The 21,357-nt window shown below is 39.0% G+C and overlaps 1 protein-coding gene across 1 annotated transcript in view; it reads left to right on the forward strand.

Annotated features, from left to right (window-relative positions):
• The first annotated feature begins 530 nt into the window (after nt 1-530).
• Nucleotides 531-21,357, forward strand: part of LOC122800805 (arrestin domain-containing protein 3-like) — a 537,540-nt gene continuing 516,713 nt past the window's right edge. Inside the window, exon 1 of the mRNA XM_044070084.1 lies at nt 531-679. The gene's annotated coding sequence lies outside the window, so the exon portion shown is untranslated. The remainder of the gene's footprint in view (nt 680-21,357) is intronic.

Consider the following 21,357-nt stretch of genomic DNA (forward strand, 5'->3'; position numbering starts at 1 on the left):
TATGGGAGCTGTCAGCCAAGCCACTGACCCAAGCTCTGGCCAGAGGGAAATTATCAGTAGTAGTGAGATTATTGGAATAAGATAACCACTGCAGAATACATAGAAGGGCATGCAACATACAGGAAGCCTGAATGACAGAAAGAATCCTCTAAGAGAAAGCAATGTAGTCTATTATAGCTGTGCTCTGGTGAAAAGAAAAGATAATGAAAGAAAAGTTTAGATGGAAGTTTTCTGGACTTCTGCAGTAGTTTTGTGTCATTAAAAAGGGCCGCCATCAGCTTCAAGAGATCAGTGTGTGACAGCAAAACAAAATTCTCAGTAGCACTGATTGGTGCTTGGAATTGCTCAAGAAAGATGCAACTGTTTTATTGGGATTCCACTTACCTCTATCATCCTGTGCTTTTCTGATGTGTCTTTATGTGGTGTTTATCAGAATGAAACCTCTGTTCACATTATACATGTTTGATATTGCTTCACACTTTACTCTTACAATGATAGAAAGTAATCTTTTATTTCATCTCTCTCTTTCAGTCCACTTGTACCCACATTTAAAGGACAATATGGCTATGTAACCTATTTCGTTAAAGCAAAGTTGCACAGATCTTGGCATAAGACTACAACTACAAAATCTGAGTATATAGTCTTCCAGCACATAGATATCAACTCTCCTTCACTTCTGGTAAGAATTATCAAATGTGTTATATCATATTACTGGAGAATAAAACCTGAATAATTTGGATCTTTATTACGAGGATGGCAATTAGTGATGATGGTAATACTTCCCATATAAAAGTGATTGTGTTCCATTCACTGTAAGCATTAACATCCACATCGTTTTCAATTTAACAAGTGAACAAAGGACAAAATGTAAAAGCTTTATGTAACTTTAACATATTTGTTTAATTCTTATTTTTTTCATAAGGTTTTATTTGCTATAAACTTTAATGATGTTCATAAATATTAAATATAGACTATATTTATGGTGACCCTACTTACAACATGTACTTTGCAAATATGTCTACGAATGCACATAACCATTTCTGCAAAAATTGCACAATGTTGTACACTCGTGTTATTCTGTGACTTATTTTCTATTTAGACCTCTTTTTGTAAAGGTAATTTTTTGTGTCACTTGTTTAGGATGTGGTAAAAAATGTCCTGTGCCAACACATTCATCCACTTCTCAAATGAACAAAATAAAATTAATTTAATATATGCCTTGACCAAACAGATTTGGTATTCCACAATGTTACTAACTAATGTTGTACTATTATTCTTAGAAAATTATGCTGCCAAAATAAAGTGCATTTCTGAAGTTCTTAATAAATCAGTCACAGTGGTTAATGCTGCTCCTTCATAGCTTGTGTTTGATGTTTTATTCTAAGCTTTCTTTACTGTTTGTATGGAGTTTGCATGGTTTTGTCATATTTATATTTTTTTGTCATATTTACATTTTTCTCTGAATGCATCAGTCTTCTCCCAGATATGATGCTTGAGATGTTTGGGTACTTTAACCTGTCCTTAAAACATATCGGTCATGTCCTAAAGCATTGTTGTTTTGCAGTTAATTTCATCCCCAGCTGAACTTCTCATGCTAAAGCTGCAAATAAATTTGCAAAAACATTAAGATTACTGTGTGCCATTTGAATTTTTTTCTTTTCATTTCATTGTTTACTGAGTTCTTCTGTGTAACAACACCCACATTTTCAATACATCAAGAATTTATAAGGGCAGATTCCTATTTGGTAGTTTCTGTGTCAGAGAGGGATTCAATAACTCCCTATTTGCACTCATCAGCAGACTTGGTTAACCACTGGTCTTGGTTCTTAGTCTGTAAGTCAGAGAAGTAAATACTGAACAAAAGGGGTCCCAGCACGGAGCCATGCAGGACACCTCTGGTCACCTCTATGTTCTCTGAGACCGCCTTTGTCACCCACACTTTGAAGGGGATTTGCCTTTTAACCAATTAGCTATCCAGCTAATGACATGGAGACTTTTTTAAATATTTAAGTTTATTAATTATGGTAAAATGGGAAGGTGTCAAATGCTTTGGCCAAATCAAGGTAGGCTGTATGTATAGTGTAACTGCTGTCAACAGCCTGAATTTCCTTTCTGAAGAAGTTTACCAAACCAAAATTGCTAAGCATCTAGCCTGATGTGATTTTTAATGCCAGTGTTCATCATATCTTGTTATAATGTGTTCCATGGCCTTACAAATGAGACTGGTTAAGATGATGGGCCTATAGTTTCTGGGGTCAATAGTGGAACCACTTTTATGGAGTAACATCATCATTGCTGTAAGTCATACTTCTGGTACTCAGCCTACAGCCAAGCTCATGTTAAATAACTTTTGGAGAGGCTCCACTAGGGCATGATTTGTGCTATTTAACAAAGAGCCTGGCATGTTATCTGATGCTATATGGTCCCATGGAGGAAGTGTTCTTAATAGTGAGTAGCACTTTCAGTACATGTTCTTTAGTGATTATATGTTTGAAAGACATGGGTATCACAGGGCTTTGGATAGGAGTGGAATTTCAACTAAATTTATTTGCCAGTTTGTAGGCAATGTCCACCTGATATGAGTAAGTTTTGTCTAAGAGTTCTGTACATTAGTCAATATTATTAATTCTTAGTTTTTAACATAACTAAAGAAGGATGCCAGCCTGAGTTCATGAGCTGCCTTAGTGGATCTAATAGTCCTTTTAAATGCGTAGTCAAAATCCTAATATTTTTCTTGACTTGGTGGCCTTTAGATCCATTGTATGTTCTAATGAATTTTCTTCTCTAATTGTAGATTTTATTTATCTCAGTGGCACACCAGGGTGATTTGCTTTTAAACTTCCAATTGTATTTGGGTCTAGATAGGACTGCCAATTAATACATTTATTTTATGTGGATGTTAAATCCTTTGCAAATCTATTTGCAAAGGTGATGTCAACATGATATTGCTATAAGTTAAAACAATGAGTGAGAAGGTCCCAGCACAAGAATCTGGTAGTCTATTGGCCGTTTTGGGCCAATTTCTATCTCTTTCAAGTCCCCTTGTATAAAACCCGTTTTGGCGCGGTTTGTGCACTTGTTACTACTCAGCCAAGCTCCTCGTGGTCCTGCAGAGTGGTGCTAGCAGCAGAGAGGCTAAAAGAGCGACTGCTAACCTGATAAAAGTGTTTTTTTTTCCTGCTATTACCTGGGCGACTGTTCGATCTAGCTAAACTGCAAGTATTTCTGCTTCTTGAACTGTTTTAAACTGTTTAAAGTTGTTTTTGCACCTGCACTTTTAAAGTTTGTCCTGTTTGTTGCATTTACCTCTTGAGGCTACACACTCAAGTGTACTAGCCTTTGTTACATATTTATTGCATTTTCCTGCTGTTTGTTGCAAAAAAGAAAAAATAATTTTCCTTGTTTCCCGTCTTTCCTAACCTAGAGTAGTCCAAATACAGGCTTTGCTGTATTCTGAACTTTTGGAAAGTTCCTGTTGCCCATTTCCTTTCTTGGACAAAGGGAGGCTTCTTTGTTCACTAGTGGCAGTGGGGAGCTTGGAGCAGCCTATCTATCCCTGGAGGAGTGTTCCCAGCACAAGAATCTGGTAGTCTATTGGCTGTTTTGGGCCAATTTCTAGCTCTTTCAAGTCCCCCTGTATAAAACCCGCTTTAGCGCAGCTTTGTGTGATTTTGCGCATAGCGCAGCATGGGGCAGCACCGCTTAATTGGGTTTAAACCATTCTCGGCTCCACAAAGTCTGCTCTTCACTTTTTCCCTTAGAACTGATCTAGTTCTCATAATAAACACCCTGTTCCCACTCTAAAGCCTGGCACTTGCTCACTAAAGCAATTATATAAGTCAGCACTAAAAAATAAAAAGCACTACACCCTCACAAACTCCACTTGAGTACTTTGTTCCCCATTGGCCCTTTTTTTCAATTATAAAGGAATTCCCAATACTATTCTAGCATGTCCAAAGGTCAGTTGTCAATCTCCTCTCTGGTCCAGCTGGTGAATCTGGGAATCTTGTAGCAATGTTACAACTGCCTCATGTACGCAGACAACCCTCTCCTCCTCCCAACAAATTCCAACACATGTGAGAGATGCAACCATATAGCCAAACTGGAGGCTAAGCTCTCTCAACTCAGTACTGGCGTATCCAGTCAGGAAGAGAAGGAAACCACACTCACTACAATTCCAGTCTCACATAGACCTACCACGACAGCAAACTAAACAGATAAACACACAAAAACATACTCAGAGGCTCTAAATAAAAATCTGCCTAAGCAGCAGAGACCTCCAAAGCAGACATCCAAGCAACCGCTACCCCAAAACAAAACACATGCAACACATAGCTCATAAAGCCAGTGTGCCGAACAGTCACAGCCCTTAAGGCTAAACAACACACCTGATACACTTGTAATAGGTGACTCTATCGTCAGGCACACTGACGTCCTGCTCACCAGGCTGAGCAAGGAGAAGGTCATGGTGGGCTGCCTGTCGGGCGCTAGGATCCGCCACATAACACAAGCATTCAGGTCACTCTAAGGAAAGTACAAATATGACTCAGTCATTGTACATGCTGGTGTGAATGACCTGAGATGTACCTCCCTGGACTGCATGAAAAGAGACATAGAGGAGCTCTCTGAGCATGTAGCCCAGGCCGGTATGACCCTGACCTTGAGTAGCATCTTACCCTCAGCAAGAATGATGCCACAATATGAAGACAAGATGATCAATTTCAACAATTGGCTTAAGTATTGGTGTCATTCAAAGGGGATCCAATGCCTGTCTGCCTGGGATGACATGCTCGACAAGCCACGATGCTCCGCTAGGGATGGCTTGCACCTGTCACCCCTGGGCTTTCGGATATTGGCAAAGGCTCTTGCCACCCTTATAGTGCCTTTTTTAGGCAAGGCTCAAAAGACAAACCCACCTTCATAGGTATCACAAGGAATAAGAAACTAAGAGTAATGCTACTCAACGTCAGAAGTCTAAACCTCAAGATGCACGCACTCGAAACTCTCCTTAGCATGGAGAACATCGATATCTGTGCAGTAACAGAAACCTGGTTCAAGGCTCCCAAGAGCACCCCAGCACTACCAGGTTATAACTCATACCATGTTTTTCGGCCCCAATACTTGGACCGAACCACAAAAGGAGGGGGAGTATCAATATTCGTCAAAGATGCCCACACCTCCAGGTTGGTGGCACAGCACGAAGCATCAGAGACTATCCATGTGCAACTAACAGTGGGTAAAACTGCCTTCCAGTTTATAGCCTGCTACAGACCACCCTCCCAAACCCAGGAACCTTACTCGACCTTCCTGAGAACACTGGAAAATATGAAGGTCTCTCCAAACATCATTATATTGGGCGACTTCAACTACTCTAACATAGACTGGGAGTATTACTCTAGCTCCAACACCCTAGCCCGAAGGTTCCTAGAATTTATAAACTCAAATGCTATGGAACAACTTGTTGCCACTCCCACAAGAGGGGAAAACATACTGGACCTGATCATCACCAACAAGTGGACTCAATGTTCCAGTCCTGAAGTGTATCCCTCACTGGTAAGATCAGACCATAAACTAATCTCACTAGATATTCACATCCCGACCCAAGCCCCTGCCCAGAAAACTACAGTGAAAAACTTCTCTAAAGCAAATTTCACACTCCTCAAAACCGAGGTGGAATCCTTCAAAGCCCCTGGGCCTGTGGAAAATATGGCCCAGACCGCAGAATCCTTTATAAACGCATTCTATGAACACCTTCAGGAATGCATGGATAATGCAATCCCAAATAAAACCAAGACCCAATCCTCCAAAGTTAGGCATCCTGTCTGGTGGACCCCAGCCATAAACAAACTATACAATAGAAGGAGGAAGCTACTACACGATAGAGCAAAATCCCAAAAAGGGAAGGCATCATTGATCAGTATTATCAATAAACTACGGGCACTCATAAAATCGTCTAAGGCCAGCTTCGAGAGACAAATTGCACAGGACACTAAGGATAATCACAAGGCTTTCTTGAATTATGTTAGGAACCTGGGTGGGAATTCACAGATATGCTCAGAATTAGTCCAAAATGACAAAAAATGCACCAACCCCACAGACATTACCAACATCCTAGCTCACAGGTTCAGCGGAAACTTCTCCCCCCCTTCCCCACCAAAAGGGCAAATATCTATCCCAGCAGAGTGCTGCCCCCCTGACATCTCAGATGCTCAGGTAAGAGCCACCCTTTCCAATGCAACAAACACAACATCATTGGGACCAGACGGTGTCACGGGCTGTGTCCTACATGAACTCCAAGAAGAACTAAACCCAAGCATAAAACTACTGTTCAATCTCAGCCTTACTACAGGATATGTACCCAAAGAGTGGCGTACTGCAACAGTGGTCCCTCTCTACAAAGGTGGTGCCTCAACAGATCCTGGAAACTATCGCACCATAAGCCTGACTAGCTTGGTCTGCAAAGCTATGGAAAGGATCATCATGGACCTCATAAATAAAGATATTGTTGTATTTCTACCTCAGGAAAGCTCCCTCGGGCAGGCAGCAGAACAGTACTTTTAATCAAAGCTGGCAGTCTAATTCTAGACAGCCTACACAAAGTCTATATCTCCAGTCCCTTTGCTATTCAACCTGAAATCAGTGTGAAGCCAGTGAGTTAGTCCAAAACTTCACCTGAATTATCATCTTTTACATAAAATTTGGTCTAAGCATAAGGAATAAGCAGTTTTCAAAAGCGGTCTTCTGTACTTACATGCAGTAGACCTTTAAGACCCTGAAAGCTCCTGGTCGGTGTTTTGGTGCTAACACCCTCTCTACATTTCCTCTGATGTAAGTGAGTTTTCTTAGTCCCTACTAGTTTCCGCCATTTTTAAAAGAAAAAAAAAAAGGGTACTGTTGTGTTCTCCTGCTCGGTCGCCTGTTCCTGCCTCGAGGTACGCTATTAATTGAGAAATTTTGTTTTTTTCCTTCTGTATCACCTCTGTTGTTGACTCAACTGTAGGTGTATCAAGTATTTGTCCAGCTTGACTGTTACCAAACTTGAAAGGAGGCATATCAAGCGATCGAGTTAAATGTTAGCGTTTTACTACAGCACAAATCCAGTCTGACCGACTTAATAGATATATTGTTTTTCTTTTGGTATATTGAAGCCTATTGGCGATGTAACCTCCCTTTTCAGTTGTATACGCTACATACTAAAAGTCCTGTTTACTTCCACAAGGTCTGTAAGAACCTAGTCAGTAATGTGCTGTTTCTAATTATTTATCACAGTACTTGCACGTTTTGAACCTATGTGGTATCCAGGGTCTCTTTTATTATACTGATTTTTTGCCTGTACTGTTATTGTGTTATCTAACTGTGGCTTAATAGGTACTGTAAAACAGAATACCTTTTATGCTAAATTAAATTCTTGTATGAGTAGCACATGTTTGACTTGACTATATTTGGTTATATAATATGCCTGCGCACTGTGTTTAAGGTCAGAGGAACTTCGAGTCTGTTAAAGCTTTTGGGAGTGGGGTAAAGTAACTCAACGCTAAATCTCCCTTGGCGTTTAACCACGAGTTAAGTTTTAATTTAACGCTCTTTCAAGGAGGACTTGCTGGCGCCATTTATTCCTGATTTATCTGCTTGTTTTATAATAGTTTATTGAGGGTGTGTGAATTTGTGGTTTGAGTTTCACCTAATAGTTTATCCTTTCCCCTGAACGATGTGATCAGTAGATTACCTTTAGCTACTTGAAACTGATAGACTGATTATAGTTGTTCTTATTCTTGGTCATGGTAATATTGCTACACTAAATCAATGTCTGTTCCTTTATCTCTTCTTAGGTACCCCCCCTAAATAATAACCGCGTGGCTCCCAGGTACTAGGCTTTGACTCTGGAGGACTATTACCACGGTGCAAATGCCCAGGCTGGTTCCTGCTATTAGTGTCAATTCAAAATATTCCCAAGGAAATAGGGTAAAAACTATACCCTTGTTGTATTTCTACCTCAGGAAAGCTCCCTCGGGCAGGCAGCAGAACAGTACTTTTAATCAAAGCTGGCAGTCTAATTCTAGACAGCCTACACAAAGTCTATATCTCCAGTCCCTTTGCTATTCAACCTGAAATCAGTGTGAAGCCAGTGAGTTAGTCCAAAACTTCACCTGAATTATCATCTTTTACATAAAATCAGGTCTAAGCATAAGGAATAAGCAGTTTTCAAAAGTGGTCTTCTGTACTTACATGCAGTAGACCTTTAAGACCCTGAAAGCTCCTGGTCGGTGTATCCCCGCTCCGCTTCACCCTCGCTTTGCTCGGGCTCGCTCCGCACCCTACCCTGCCCCCATATCCCACCCGCCCCCACTATCTCTACATTTATCAGGTCAACAAACCCATCCCACTCAGCTTTGAACCAATTACAGCTGCCCCTCAATCCAAAATATCTCCTCCCACAATCCCAGTTATTTACCAATACTAGGCAGCCACCTCCAGGTCCTTCCCACCCCATTAGTTATCCTTTTCTCAATAACATGGGTAAAGTAATGAATCCTATCATCCCATTTATAGTTCCACTCATAATTATCCCTTATTATTTATCGAGGTATGAAAACCAAACTCTCTTGGGAATTCACTTCCCCAAGGGTCACACATGTAATCACATAAATCCTCCCCCTAATCTGATCTCTCCTTCTTATTACCCCATAACAACTCTAGGTACTAAAAGTATACATCTCACCCAACGATACCCAAAGGCAACCTCAACAAAACATGGTCAAAAGATACTATGCAAACTCCTAAGACTCTTAGACCATCTGAAGAAATGTATTACTAAAGATGGCGACATACACCCGAACCCAGGCCCAACCACTAACCTCGACTCTGTCACTCCAAAATTAGCCCAAAGATCAACTAACTCCCTCCTCATCTTCCATCTTAATCTAAGAAGCATAAACAACAAGGTTCACAATTTACATGCTATGTTAGCCACACATCTTCCAGACATTATGTGTCTATCTGAAACATGGCTCAAACCAACCACAAAGGATGAAGAGATTCTCCCACCTGGGTACAATATTTTAAGGGTTGATCGGATAAAAAAAAAGGGTGGTGGTATAGCTGTCATGTATAGAAGTACACTTAATATCATTATGAATCCATTACAACCTCCCAAGGTCTCTAATGTAGAGCTAATTGCCCTAAGGATCTGCCTAAATATCCAAAAAAGTATCAATCTTATTGTTATTTACATCCCACCTGGGAATAACTTAGAAACCTTGGAGCTAACTCTAAACTGGTTAGTCACTAACTACCCTCAATAAACCATTGTACTAGGGGATTTCAACATTGACTGGACCCTGTGCTCTGCTCAGACTAATCCCTTGCCCATTAACTTATATGGTTTCTCCCAAAATATTATCTCTCCAACAAGAGTTGGAAATGCTCAACAAAAAGAGAGCACTATCGACTGGATTCTTACCAATAATGACACACATAAATATACCACTGGGACCCTCCCCAATGATCTTAGTGACCACCTTGTCACTTTCATAATAAAACATAAATTTACCTGTACAAACCTTCCCATACATAGACTTGTTAGAAATAAGAAGAAATTTGTCCCAGCACAATTCCTAGCAGAACTCAAATCCTGTAACTGGTCCAAGCTAAAAACTCTACCCCTAGATGAGAGTGTGACATACTTTAATGACACATTCCTAAACATACTGGACTCCCATGCACCTAACCGACTAATCAGATCCAAGGTACGGACAGCACCTTGGCTAACTGGAGAAACCAAATCAAAAATTAAACTTAGAGATCAGGCTTGGGATAAATGGCGAGCTACTAAAGCACCTCTAGATCGCATCAAATTCCAGCAGCTTAGAAATGCTACGAAAACTGACATTACCCGGGACAAAAAGAACTATTTCTGTCACCTCCAGGATAAACATCAGAATAATCCTAAGAAGTTCTGGGCAGGTTTAAATAATCTCCTCCATTCTGGGAAATCAACTACCCCTACCCCTGAGACACTTATTGGTAAAAATCCTGAAGATGTAGCCAATACCTTTAACTCCTTTTTTACCGAGACCATCCAGTTTCTAGCCAATCAACTAACTCCTTCTTCTCCCCCCCCAACTAATGTTACTGACAAATCTCTACCCTTCTTTAACCTACAACCAATATCCACCTCTTACATTAGAACCCTACTGAATAAATTTAAACCAACCACCCTATCGGCCGATCGTCTCCCAGTGGAATACCTACAAATAGCATCAGATGTTATAGCCTATCCTATCTCAATCCTGATTAACAGAATTATAACAGAGGCCACCATCCCCTACATTTGGAAAATATCCTACGTCATTCCACTTCATAAGGGTGGCTCCTCCACAGAACCATCGAACTATAGACCTATAGCAATATTGTCACCAATAGCCAAAATTATGGAAAGATGTGTCCACAAACAACTCTTACACTATCTCACCCTAAACAATCTTTTGTCCAAATCTCAACACGGTTTTAGACCCCATCATAGTACAACCACCGCCCTCCTTTCTTTTACTGACTCAGTCAACAATAACCATAATAACAAAAAAATATCTTCCGCCCTCTTTCTTGACTTGTCAAAAGCCTTCGATATGGTCAATCACCAGCTATTGCTCCACACCCTTGAAACCTTACACCTCGATAATCCAGCCCTCAGATGGTTTAATGCTTACCTTTCTGGTAGGCAACAAGCAGTCCAGTGGCAAAACAAGGTATCACACCTGCTACCTAACACCATAGGAGTTCCCCAGGGCTCCATACTTGGTCCCCTTCTCTTCTCCATATTCATAAATGAACTTCACTCAGTCATCCCTAAAGCCACCTGCATCCAATATGCAGACGACTCCACCCTGATCTGCTCTGATGTTTCTCGCCATGATCTACAAGTAGTCACCCAACACTGCTTTGCTACAGTTGAAAAATGGCTCACAGAACGGAAACTCATCCTAAATCCAAAAAAAAACTAAGTTACTACTATTTTTTCCCACCTCAGTTTCTCCTCTAGGGCAACACCCTTTACATTCTAATAATAGGACCTTCTATGTTCAATCCATTAATGGTACCATCATTGAGCCTGTCACCAACACCAAACTACTAGGTGTCACTATTGACAATAAGCTTAAATTTGATATGCATATTAGTCAAACCATAAAGACAGTAAACAAGAAACTCGGTTCCATGTACAGAATTAAGAACTTTCTAACCCCTAATGCCAAACTAACCATTGCACGCACGCACCTCCTCTCCACCCTATTATATGCCTCTCCTGTGCTTTCTTTCCTCAACAAAAGAGAGATTAATAAACTCTCTGTTGCCTATAATCATATTGCCAGATTTGTAACAGGAGTACCTTATTGTACTCACCACTGCCTTAACCTAAGGAAACTTGACTGGCTAGAACTACCCAATCTTCTCAAACTTAACCAACTCACTGAAGCGTTTAAAATAATTAAGGAACCAGATTAAACCCCTTTGCTGAATAAACTTCTGACTCCCTACTCCAATCTTAGCTGCCTTCGATCTTCAAATAGTTTACTGGTTCTAACCACTAAACCTAATAATTCGGGTGGCAAAGCTCTTTATTCCAATTCCATAGGAAAGGTCTGGAATTCCCTTCCTAATAACCTAAGACTTACTACCTCACTTTGTCAATTCAAAAATAATCTTAAAGAATTCTTTAAGTCACATTGGCTATGCCCATGTCCTAATCCAGACTTATCCTAATAGTCTCACATCACCCACCTACTCTTATCTAGGAGCTTTTCTCTCTTTTCTTTTTCAAGTTTCATACAATTGTAACTCCTCTGATCACTAAGCCTTTATCTCTACTGGTTTTATAGTAATCAGGCTCCTCTTGGTCTTGCTGTACCTCATAAGGGCTAGGTTCTTATTTGTGGGACAAAGGAACATCATTGTCCTTTGAGCCTATAATCTTAACCTCACTGTTGGCAAATGTTTCTATACCACGGTAACTTATAACAAAGTATAAGTGGGACAAAGTAACATCTTTGTCCTTTGAGCCTTTAATCTTAACCACACTGTTGGCAAATGTATATATACCACTGTAACTTATAAATCATGTTAATGTGAATTTATCTGTATGTAAATTTATGTGTTTTTCTTGTCCTTGTGGAGCTTTTCTCCCCGGGCCTCCGCTGAAAATGGACATGTATCCAGTCGGACTATCCTGGTCAACAAATGTAAAATAAATAAAATAAATAAATATTGGGGACCTACAGACACTGGATCCTACCCAGTTCGGCTTTGTTAAGGGCAGATCCTGCCTCTTAAGCCTGGATGATTTCTTTGAAACAGTCACCAAGGCCAATGACGAGGGGAAGGTGGTCCACACAGCCTACCTGGACCTTGCAAAAGCCTTCGATACAATACCCCACTCGGGCATTATAGATAAGCTCACCAGCTTAAATATAAACCCCTATGTCACTAGATGGGTTGCAAACTGGCTCAAGAACAGAACCCACATGGTTAGAATTGCTGGAGCCATGTCAGACTCCAAACCAGTTACAAGTGGCGTCCCACAAGGCTCAGTCCTGGGACCTCTCTTGTTCGGTATATACTTCTTGGAGGTACAGGCTAACACGTAAGGACTGTGGCTGACCAAGTTCACAGATGACTGCAAACTGGGCGCCATAATCGACTCTCCAGCTTACACAAGCATCCTACAAAAGGGCCTCATAGAAACAGACAACTGGTGCCAGAGCCATGGCCTCAAGCTAAACGCCAAAAAGTGTATAGTCATCCCCTTTGGCAAAAACAAAGTGCCCACAAATTACCACATAGGTGGTAATCCATTAAGTACGGAAGAAATAATTAGGGACCTGGGGACCCAAGTTGATAGCAATCTCTCATTTGACAACCACGTGGCCAAAGTGGTTCAAAAAACATTTTATATAGCCCACCTAATCATGAAGGGATTCACATCTAGATCAGGGGAGGTCATCATGCCTCTTTACTAATCCCTCATCAGGCCCATAATTGAGTACAATGCCCCTTTTGGGATGTACCTTACCAGACACCTGCAGCAACTGGAAAGACCCCAAAAGTACCTCACCAAGAGGATCAAAGGGCTCAAACAGATGCCATATGCTGCCCGGTTAAAGAAACTCCAGCTCTACTCAGTGGCATATCGCCTGCTCAGAGGCGATCTGTGCCTGACATATAAAGCCATGTCCAACCCTGAATTAATGGACATGCTGCACCTCAGAAAATCCAAATCCCATCGAGCTACACGCTCGAGAGACTTGAACCTCAGCACTGAAATAAATAGGACATGCTGGAGGGACCGATTCATAACCCAGAGGCTCCCTTCACTCTGGAATAAAATCCCAGTCCAGGTTAGGCAGAGTCCCTCATTGACTCTCTTCAAGAGGAATGTTGATGAGTGGATGGGAGATAGTAGGTTTACCCTGGGTATCACTTCTGTGTCACTGTTAGACAGAGGCACAGTATACTAACCTCGAAAAAGGGCATAGCAAAATTCATTTAAAATGGGTGGCGAAAGCCAAACACACTCTGGCTAGGCTTATAAATGCCCTAGGGCAGATAGCCTAGTATGAACCTATGAACCTATGAACCTATACTGAAAAAACAATCAGTAAAAACTAAATGAAAACTCCAGCCAAGCTAGAACTTCCAATGTGTGACCTCCCAAACCTCCTGTAACAGAGGCACATATGATATATGCAAATGACCCTTATGAACATCAGGTGTTTCAGCTATATGGTGATTCTGATTGCCTAAGGCTTTTACGTTTGAAGCCATTTACTGTACAATTTCAGGCCAATAAAGCCAAACCCCACTAGCTATGGATATGCATATTTTGGCCTTGTTATGACCTCATCAGCATAGCACAAACAGAGTGTTTGACTAAGCATAAGAAACACAGGGTTGTTATACCTGGCTGATGTCCATCATCATTAGGGTGACTGCAAAATATCCCAACTAACAAATTAAAACAAAGAGTGAGTAGGTCACACTGAAAAACCAATCAGTAAAAACTAAATGAAAACTCCAGCCAACTACACTGTTTTTGATTAGTCGATATTGTTAGATATTTTAATTCAGCATGACCTTTTAATTTCTATGTGATCTTTTTACTTGTTAATTGATAATTTTGGGGAATTTTTGAAGTCATTCTACTGTTATGGACATAAGGTTTTGGTTAAAGCTAAGTGTTTTCAGATAATAGCCAAGCTATCCACATATTCTGGTAGTGAAAAACCCATTAAAAAGGCAAAACATGTCATGCCCGCTGCTAGTGAGGTTTGTCTTTATTGGACTGAATGCCATAATAAAGACTTGTAAAAAGTAAACATCAGGGGCATTCAGAAGCCATATAGCTGAAATACTTTTATATCGTTAAGGGTTCCTTTGCATATTTTCCCAGGAATCTCTTTCGTAGGGTGATTTACTGATTTAGAAGTGCTGAACAGAGTGATGTCTCTGACTTACCAGGGACTTCATGATGTTTCCGCATTAAGGTTTTTCTATGGGACTTTTTACTTGAGTATCAATCTTTTAATTTGTTGAGATTTATGTAGAAATATTTTCACATTCTTTGTGGCTAGTTGACCAGTCAGGTGACTGTTTTTTTTTCTCTTAGGGCCGTTTTCAAAAAGTATTTAGCAGATCTTCATTTGTTATTATAAACAATAAAATATTTGTTCTGTTCATGTCCTGCAAAACAGTTCAAAGCCTTCTTTTTGTGTTTACATTTTACACAAGATCCATTGGTTCATTGCCTGTGTGAAAAATGGGTTTTGTAGAAATAAAGTAAGAAATATTCACAATATTATCAAAGTTTTTCCATTTTAAGGAGAACAAAATTTATTGATCGGGTCTTAGTGTAATGGTTAACGTATTTGACTCACAGATACAAGGGACAGTGTTTGTCCTCACCTTTGGGAAGGAAATTGGTTAGACTTATAATGACTTATTTCCATGGGAGGTTGGCATAACAGTTAAGGTGTTTACCTTGCAAACACAATGTGCAGGGTTTGATTTTCAAATGGGGCCATTGGCTTGGCTTAAAATGTCCCACAAGGGCAGTTAACCTAGTATTAATCTACAAACCTATTCTATGATTCAATTGCCCCAGTAATATGACATTAAGCATTTGGGAAATTTGCCCTTTTGATGTTAAGCATCTAAATTTCTCTGGCACATTTGTGAATCCTAATATTGCTAAATCAACCTTCACTTACATTGTTTGAACTATGAGTGAGAAGAGAAATAATCACTGTGTAAATTTAACACTGTCAGAATTCACTCTATATATTTTCTTATGTGACACACTCTTATTGAACCATAATGCAGTGTGTACACTTATTCTTAGTTCTGTTTACATGCTGTTCCTTTAATACCTGAAATGTAGAGAATGGGCTGACTGCTCTTAAACATAGGCTAGAGTTGGGTCTGTGACCAGGGTGACTCTTGTTTTATTAGCAACTGGGGTTATGGGGGACCCAGCAAGGGAGGACGGGGGGGGGTTACCAAACCTAGGGGGAAGGTAGTCTTATCACTACAATGCAGACACTCTACTAATAGGAGCTTATGTTTCATGCAACATGCAGTTGGGAATGTTTGATTGATACAACTAGTCCAGTAATGGAAGATATTTCTACACATATCTGGAGGTGAGCATGAGTAAGTGAATGCATTGTGGGACTCTAATGTAACATGGTTGCTCAGTTATTAGCTCTCAAGGTCAGGGGTTAGACAACAGCAATGCCCATGAGCTCACCATCATGTATGATGTAGCATTGGAAGTAAATGCATCAGGTAGTTCAACATCCTGCATCTTGATATTAGTCAGTATCCAACCTTTAAATATTGGTAGCCCTAACATGGTCAGAAAAAACAGACCTTTCAACTATTAGGATGAGAATGTTTCCCATCACTGTAGCAAGGTGAAATTTATGAAGTGGGGGTACAAGCAAACATATTGCCTGCCTGGATGATGCTACCTCCATTTGGCTTAAGCAATAGGCAGTGGGCAATACTCCCTGTCTGGGATATTTAATGAATGAAGACCAGTAGGAAGCAAGGTCACAAAAGGAATGCAAAAAAAAAAAAGATTGAGTAGAGATCTCTTCCTTTCATAGGATTTACCTGTACTCAATGATTCTGCATGAAATTTAAATTAGCCCCCATTTAAGCCACATCAGAGAAAAGTGCTTACAATTATTTATTTATTTATTTATTTATTTTATTTGTTTACATTTGTTACCGGGTAAATGTCCTATTGGTTTGAAAGCTCATTTTCAGAGGAGACCCGGGGAGGAAAGCTCCATACATATGCAAATATATAGGTTTACAAAGTATTAATGTGTTATGCAAATTAATAAATCAGAAGCAACATAATAGCTTCACAAAGTAAATAAAAAGTCACAGGTAGTATACAAAGTAAATTCAATATCAAGAAAAAAATACAAGGTGCAAGAAATAATGGAGTAAGCCAACTAGCAGGTACAACTATGGCTATAGATACTGTATGACTGACTAGAGCAATGCTGGGATATGAAACCCTGAATCTAGAGTGTATTTAATGATTGGTAGGCAGAGACAAATGAAAGCAATATAATATAGTTATCAGGTATCATAAGTGGTGGTGAAATAGGATCCCTAGTCAGGTTTGGAGCAGGGACAGAGCCAGTGGTTAGAGAGAATTTGCTTGAATATGGAGGTGTTATTAAGTTTAAGAATGTGTTAGGGCAATTGGTTCTGAGTCCTGGAAACTTTATTAGAGTAGAGTGAGTCGCGAAAGCTGTTTGCAGATTTGGTTAATTTTAATAAAAGTTTATCAGAGGATCAAAGGTCTCTGAAGGTAGTATTAGTTCGAGTCTTTTAGAGTTGGGCAGGAATCTGGATTGTTTAAAATGTCATGGGCAATGGTGAGTTGGTTTAGTTGTAGTAAACTGGGTAGTTCGATCCAGTTAAGCTTTTTAGGGCTATGCAGTGGTGCTCCCTATAGGTTATGTTGACTGCAAATTTAGCTATTTTATTGTAGCATAACACTAGGTGGTTTAACTTGGCCTATTAAAAGTTAATAAGGATTTGTGATGAGTACAGGAGAGTGGTGAGAAGAAATGATGTGGCTGAGGCTATGATAGAGGCATTTGTGAGATAGGGTTTGGCTCTATCAAGTTAGCCTAATTTTATGTGAACTTTTCTTATAGTTATTGCTATAGTTATTGTTTGTCAAGTTTTAGTTGATTATCTGGTGTGACACCAAGGTGTTTGGTGTAATCTACTGGTTCAATAGCAGTTTGGTTAGAGGAATAGATGTTAAATGAAGGGTGTTTGGAGGCTGACTGATTTTTGGTGAATACCATGAGGTTTGTTTTTTTTTTTTTTTATTGAGAATGAGTTCATTTTCTGATAGGTAGGTTTCTGTGTCCAAAAGTGATTTATTTTTGTTTTTTTCTTGAAGTTTGAGGGTGGTAGGAGCAGAACAGACGAGGGTGCTGTCATCTGTATATTGAATTATGTTAGCAGACTTAGTGGTGGTGTTCAGGTTATTAGTAAATATGGTGAAAAGAAGGGGGCCTAAATAAAACCTTCTGGTACACCTACTGGGATAGGGGAGAGGGGGGAGAAGTTATTGGCCCATTTGGTGGCCTTTTGTCTATTGGAGAGGTAGGTATGAAACCACTGAAGGAAAGTGGAACTCAGGTTGTATACAGCAAGTTTACTGCAGAGTTTTTCATGGGAGACAGTGTCAAAGGCTTTTGACATATCAAGAAAGACTGAATTAACAAAGAGGCCTTTGTTCTAAAGGTGGTTAACAGTGTCAGTGAAACTAATCAAGGCGGTACTGGTGCTCTGTTTGTCTCTGAATACATGTTGGATAGCATGTTGTTATTCAATAAGTAATGAATGAGCTGGCAGCGAATGCATTTTTTCTAAGATTTTGGCTAGGGGAGAGAGGAGGACAATGGGATGATAGTTAGAGAAATTGGTGGATTGGCCACCTTTGTAAAGTGGTATGACATGAGAGATTTTCTAGATATAGGGTATGTAACACTCAGAGATCAAATGATTGATGAGTATGGAAGCAGGATAGCAAATAGATGAAGCAGCTAGTTTTAAAAATTTGAATGAAAGAAAACAACTTGAGGGTAGGATTGGGTGCAAAAACAACGTAGTAATAAAAGAAAAACAAATGCACCGAACTTACACAGACACTGACTTTATTCGAATAAAACAACAGAGTAAGCGCTTTCACGACCAAAAACTGTCGCTTCATCAGACAAACTTAGAAAAAACACAGCATCCATATATAGTATTAATTAAATCAATTAAGTCATTAATTAATCATCTGATACAATCCAAGTAAGACATAAAAATCTTAAAAAGACAAGTAAAAATCTTTAAAAAGAACATACAGTACAACATAGAAATATATATATTAAAAAAAAAATATATATATATATATATGAGTATGCATTTACTACACATAAAATATACAAATATATAAATATAAATATGAGTATAAAAATCAATATTTAAGCCTCCTTAGTTTTAGTAAAGGCTTAACAGAAAAAATGCCATTCAGGCCTGGAGGTCTCTCTGCATCTAATAAAAGTATCCATTTTTGTTCAGCTGCCTCTACTGTAGTTTCAATGTCTCCCGCTCGAGGACTAACATCAATTACCTGAATAACAAAAAAACTGAATTTATGTGAGGGATCATTTGCCATGACATGATTTGCTAAAGTATTATTCTTTTTTTGATTTTGAATATCCCTATTATGTTTTAATATTCTGTCCTTCAAAAGCCTATTGGTTTTCCCTACATAAAAGACATGACACTGCTGGCAGTAAGCAAAATATACCATATTAGAAGTACGACAATCATCATAATAATTAATATGTATAGTCAAATTCTTAGTAGGGTGTGTATATGAGACATTAGAAAAAATATAAGGACAGGCAGAACATCTTTGCAAGGAAATGTGCCTAACCTCATAGACTCATATGATCTCCTTACAATATTTTTATTGCATAGATGCTGTTTAAGTGAATTATTATTCCTGAAGGAAAAAGCAGGAACAGTGCTAATCTTATTCTTTAGCTCAGGAATTACTTGTAAAATATGCCAATTTCTTTTTATAATATCACAATACCCATTAATGTCACTAAAAACTGAAAAATAATTCTGAAATCATTAGAACTGGCATTACTACCTTGACATTTATGTGCAACATTCACTACATCCCTAAAGTAGCATGTGCATCTATCACATCTATGAGTCCAACAGTATCTATCACTTTCTCAGAGTACCGTCTTTGCAAAAACTCCTGTTTAAGTAAGCATAAGGCATTTTGTGCCTCTGGGTCATTGTTGTGAAGTCTAATCACCCTATAAACTTGTCCTTTTAACATGTTAAGGGGAATGTGAATGGGGTGCATACTTTTTTATGTAATAGAGCATTTTTTCTTGTGGGTTTTTATATATACCACTACTGACCTCATCCAGGTCAGACTTCTTGAGAAGGATATCTAAGAACTCAATTTCACTCCGAGAACATTTGTAACTAAACTTTAAGAATCCAGTAGCATTATTCATATATTCAACCAGTTTTTCAAGTTCAGTGGCATCACTTTTCCATAGCATAAAGATATCGTCCACAAAACAGACATACCATAAAATATGGTTACTTAGATCATTGTTTGCTGCTAGAATAGTGGTCTGTTCCCATTGTGTTAAAACTAGGTTGGCGTAGCTATTTGCACAAGCAGTGCCCATAGCCACGCCAACTTTCTGGAAATAATCATTTTCAAAAAGAAAAACATTGTTTTCTAGAATAATCTCTAATAGAGTATATATTAGTCCTATATGGTCATCATTAAGTCATTTGTGCAAACTAAGGAAAGCCCTGATTATATATACATATATATATATATATATATATATATATATATATATATATATATACCCCATTCATTAGGGATAGAAGTAAAACGAGACTCTATATCTAAGGTAACAAACATGTAACCATCATCTACAGTAGAAATTCTATTGTATAATCTTTACAAAAAACTTTTTGTATCCTTGAGAATGGCATAACAGTCATCCAAAAAAGGGTGTAGTGTGTTCTCCACATAGATTGATAGTGCTTCAGTACACCAGCCACCACCAGAGACTATTGGTCTCATGGGTAGAAGAAGCTTGTTTTTATGTACCTTTGGTAGGCCATAGATTTGATATGAGAGATTTTCTAGGTATTTTCTAGATATAGGGTACATAACACTCAGAGATCAAATGACTGATGTGTATGGAAACAGGATAGCAAATAGATGAAGCAGCTAGTTTTAAAAATTTGTTTGGGAGAAGGTCAGCAGCAGGAGATGAGGGTTTAAGCTTGGTAAGAAGCATTTTGATGAAGCTAGTCTGGACAAGTAGAAATGTGAAGGGGTTGGGGGAATTGCTGGTGTTAAGTATGGTTAGAGGTTCATTTGGCTTATTTTGTATGAGGGATTCCATAGAGTTGATGAAATTTGAATTAAATTGTGAGACTAGGCTATATTTAGCATTACAGGTGGTGGGGAGGTGGGGTGGAAGGTTTGCCAGGTTTTAGGAGGTGATTAAGGCTTTGTCAGAATTTTGTGGGGTTGTGTATGTTTTCCTGTTGGGCTTTGAGGAAATAAGATTTTTTGTCATGAATAATCTGTTTTTTGGCTTAGTTCCAAAGTTGTTTGTATGCTAGGAGTTCTGATGTGTTTTTGTTAGGTGGTCGGTAGACCAGGCTTTTTCACATTGTTTTAGTGGGGTTTTAATCCAGGTAGTTAGCCAAGGTGCGTGTTTGGATTTGGTGTGAGTTTTTCTAAAGGGGGCCAAATTATTAAATATATTCAAGAAAGCATTGTTAAAATATTGGACTGCAAGGTTGAGTTGGAGTGTTTTTAGGGAGCTCTAATCATACTGCTAGAGAAGGGTGTTAAATAATGAAGGAGTGAAGTTTCTCCTGTTGTGGATGAGTTTGAATGTAATATTGATGGGGATGCAATTTTTTTTCTCATATATTGTTAGTGACAAAGCTTTAAAAGATAGAGTTCTGTACCTGATCTTTCTTTTTTCAGATAATGAGGAGGAGTGTGCCAGTATCTTAATTATTTATATTTCTTTAAACTTTCTTCTGTTAGTTTGAAATTGTTTTCACTTAACTTTTGTTCATATGCAGTGTTTATCTTTATATGCATCTGTGCATATAAATTGGTACCAGCAGACCGTGGCCAGATATAACAAATACATAACTAACAGAACAAACCTTGCCATTGACACTGTCAGGAAGAAGACTTTA

The sequence above is a fragment of the Protopterus annectens genome, chromosome 4.part1 (assembly GCF_019279795.1).
Source record: "Protopterus annectens isolate FY-2018-M chromosome 4.part1, PAN1.0, whole genome shotgun sequence".
Taxonomy (NCBI): Eukaryota; Metazoa; Chordata; order Ceratodontiformes; family Protopteridae; genus Protopterus; species Protopterus annectens.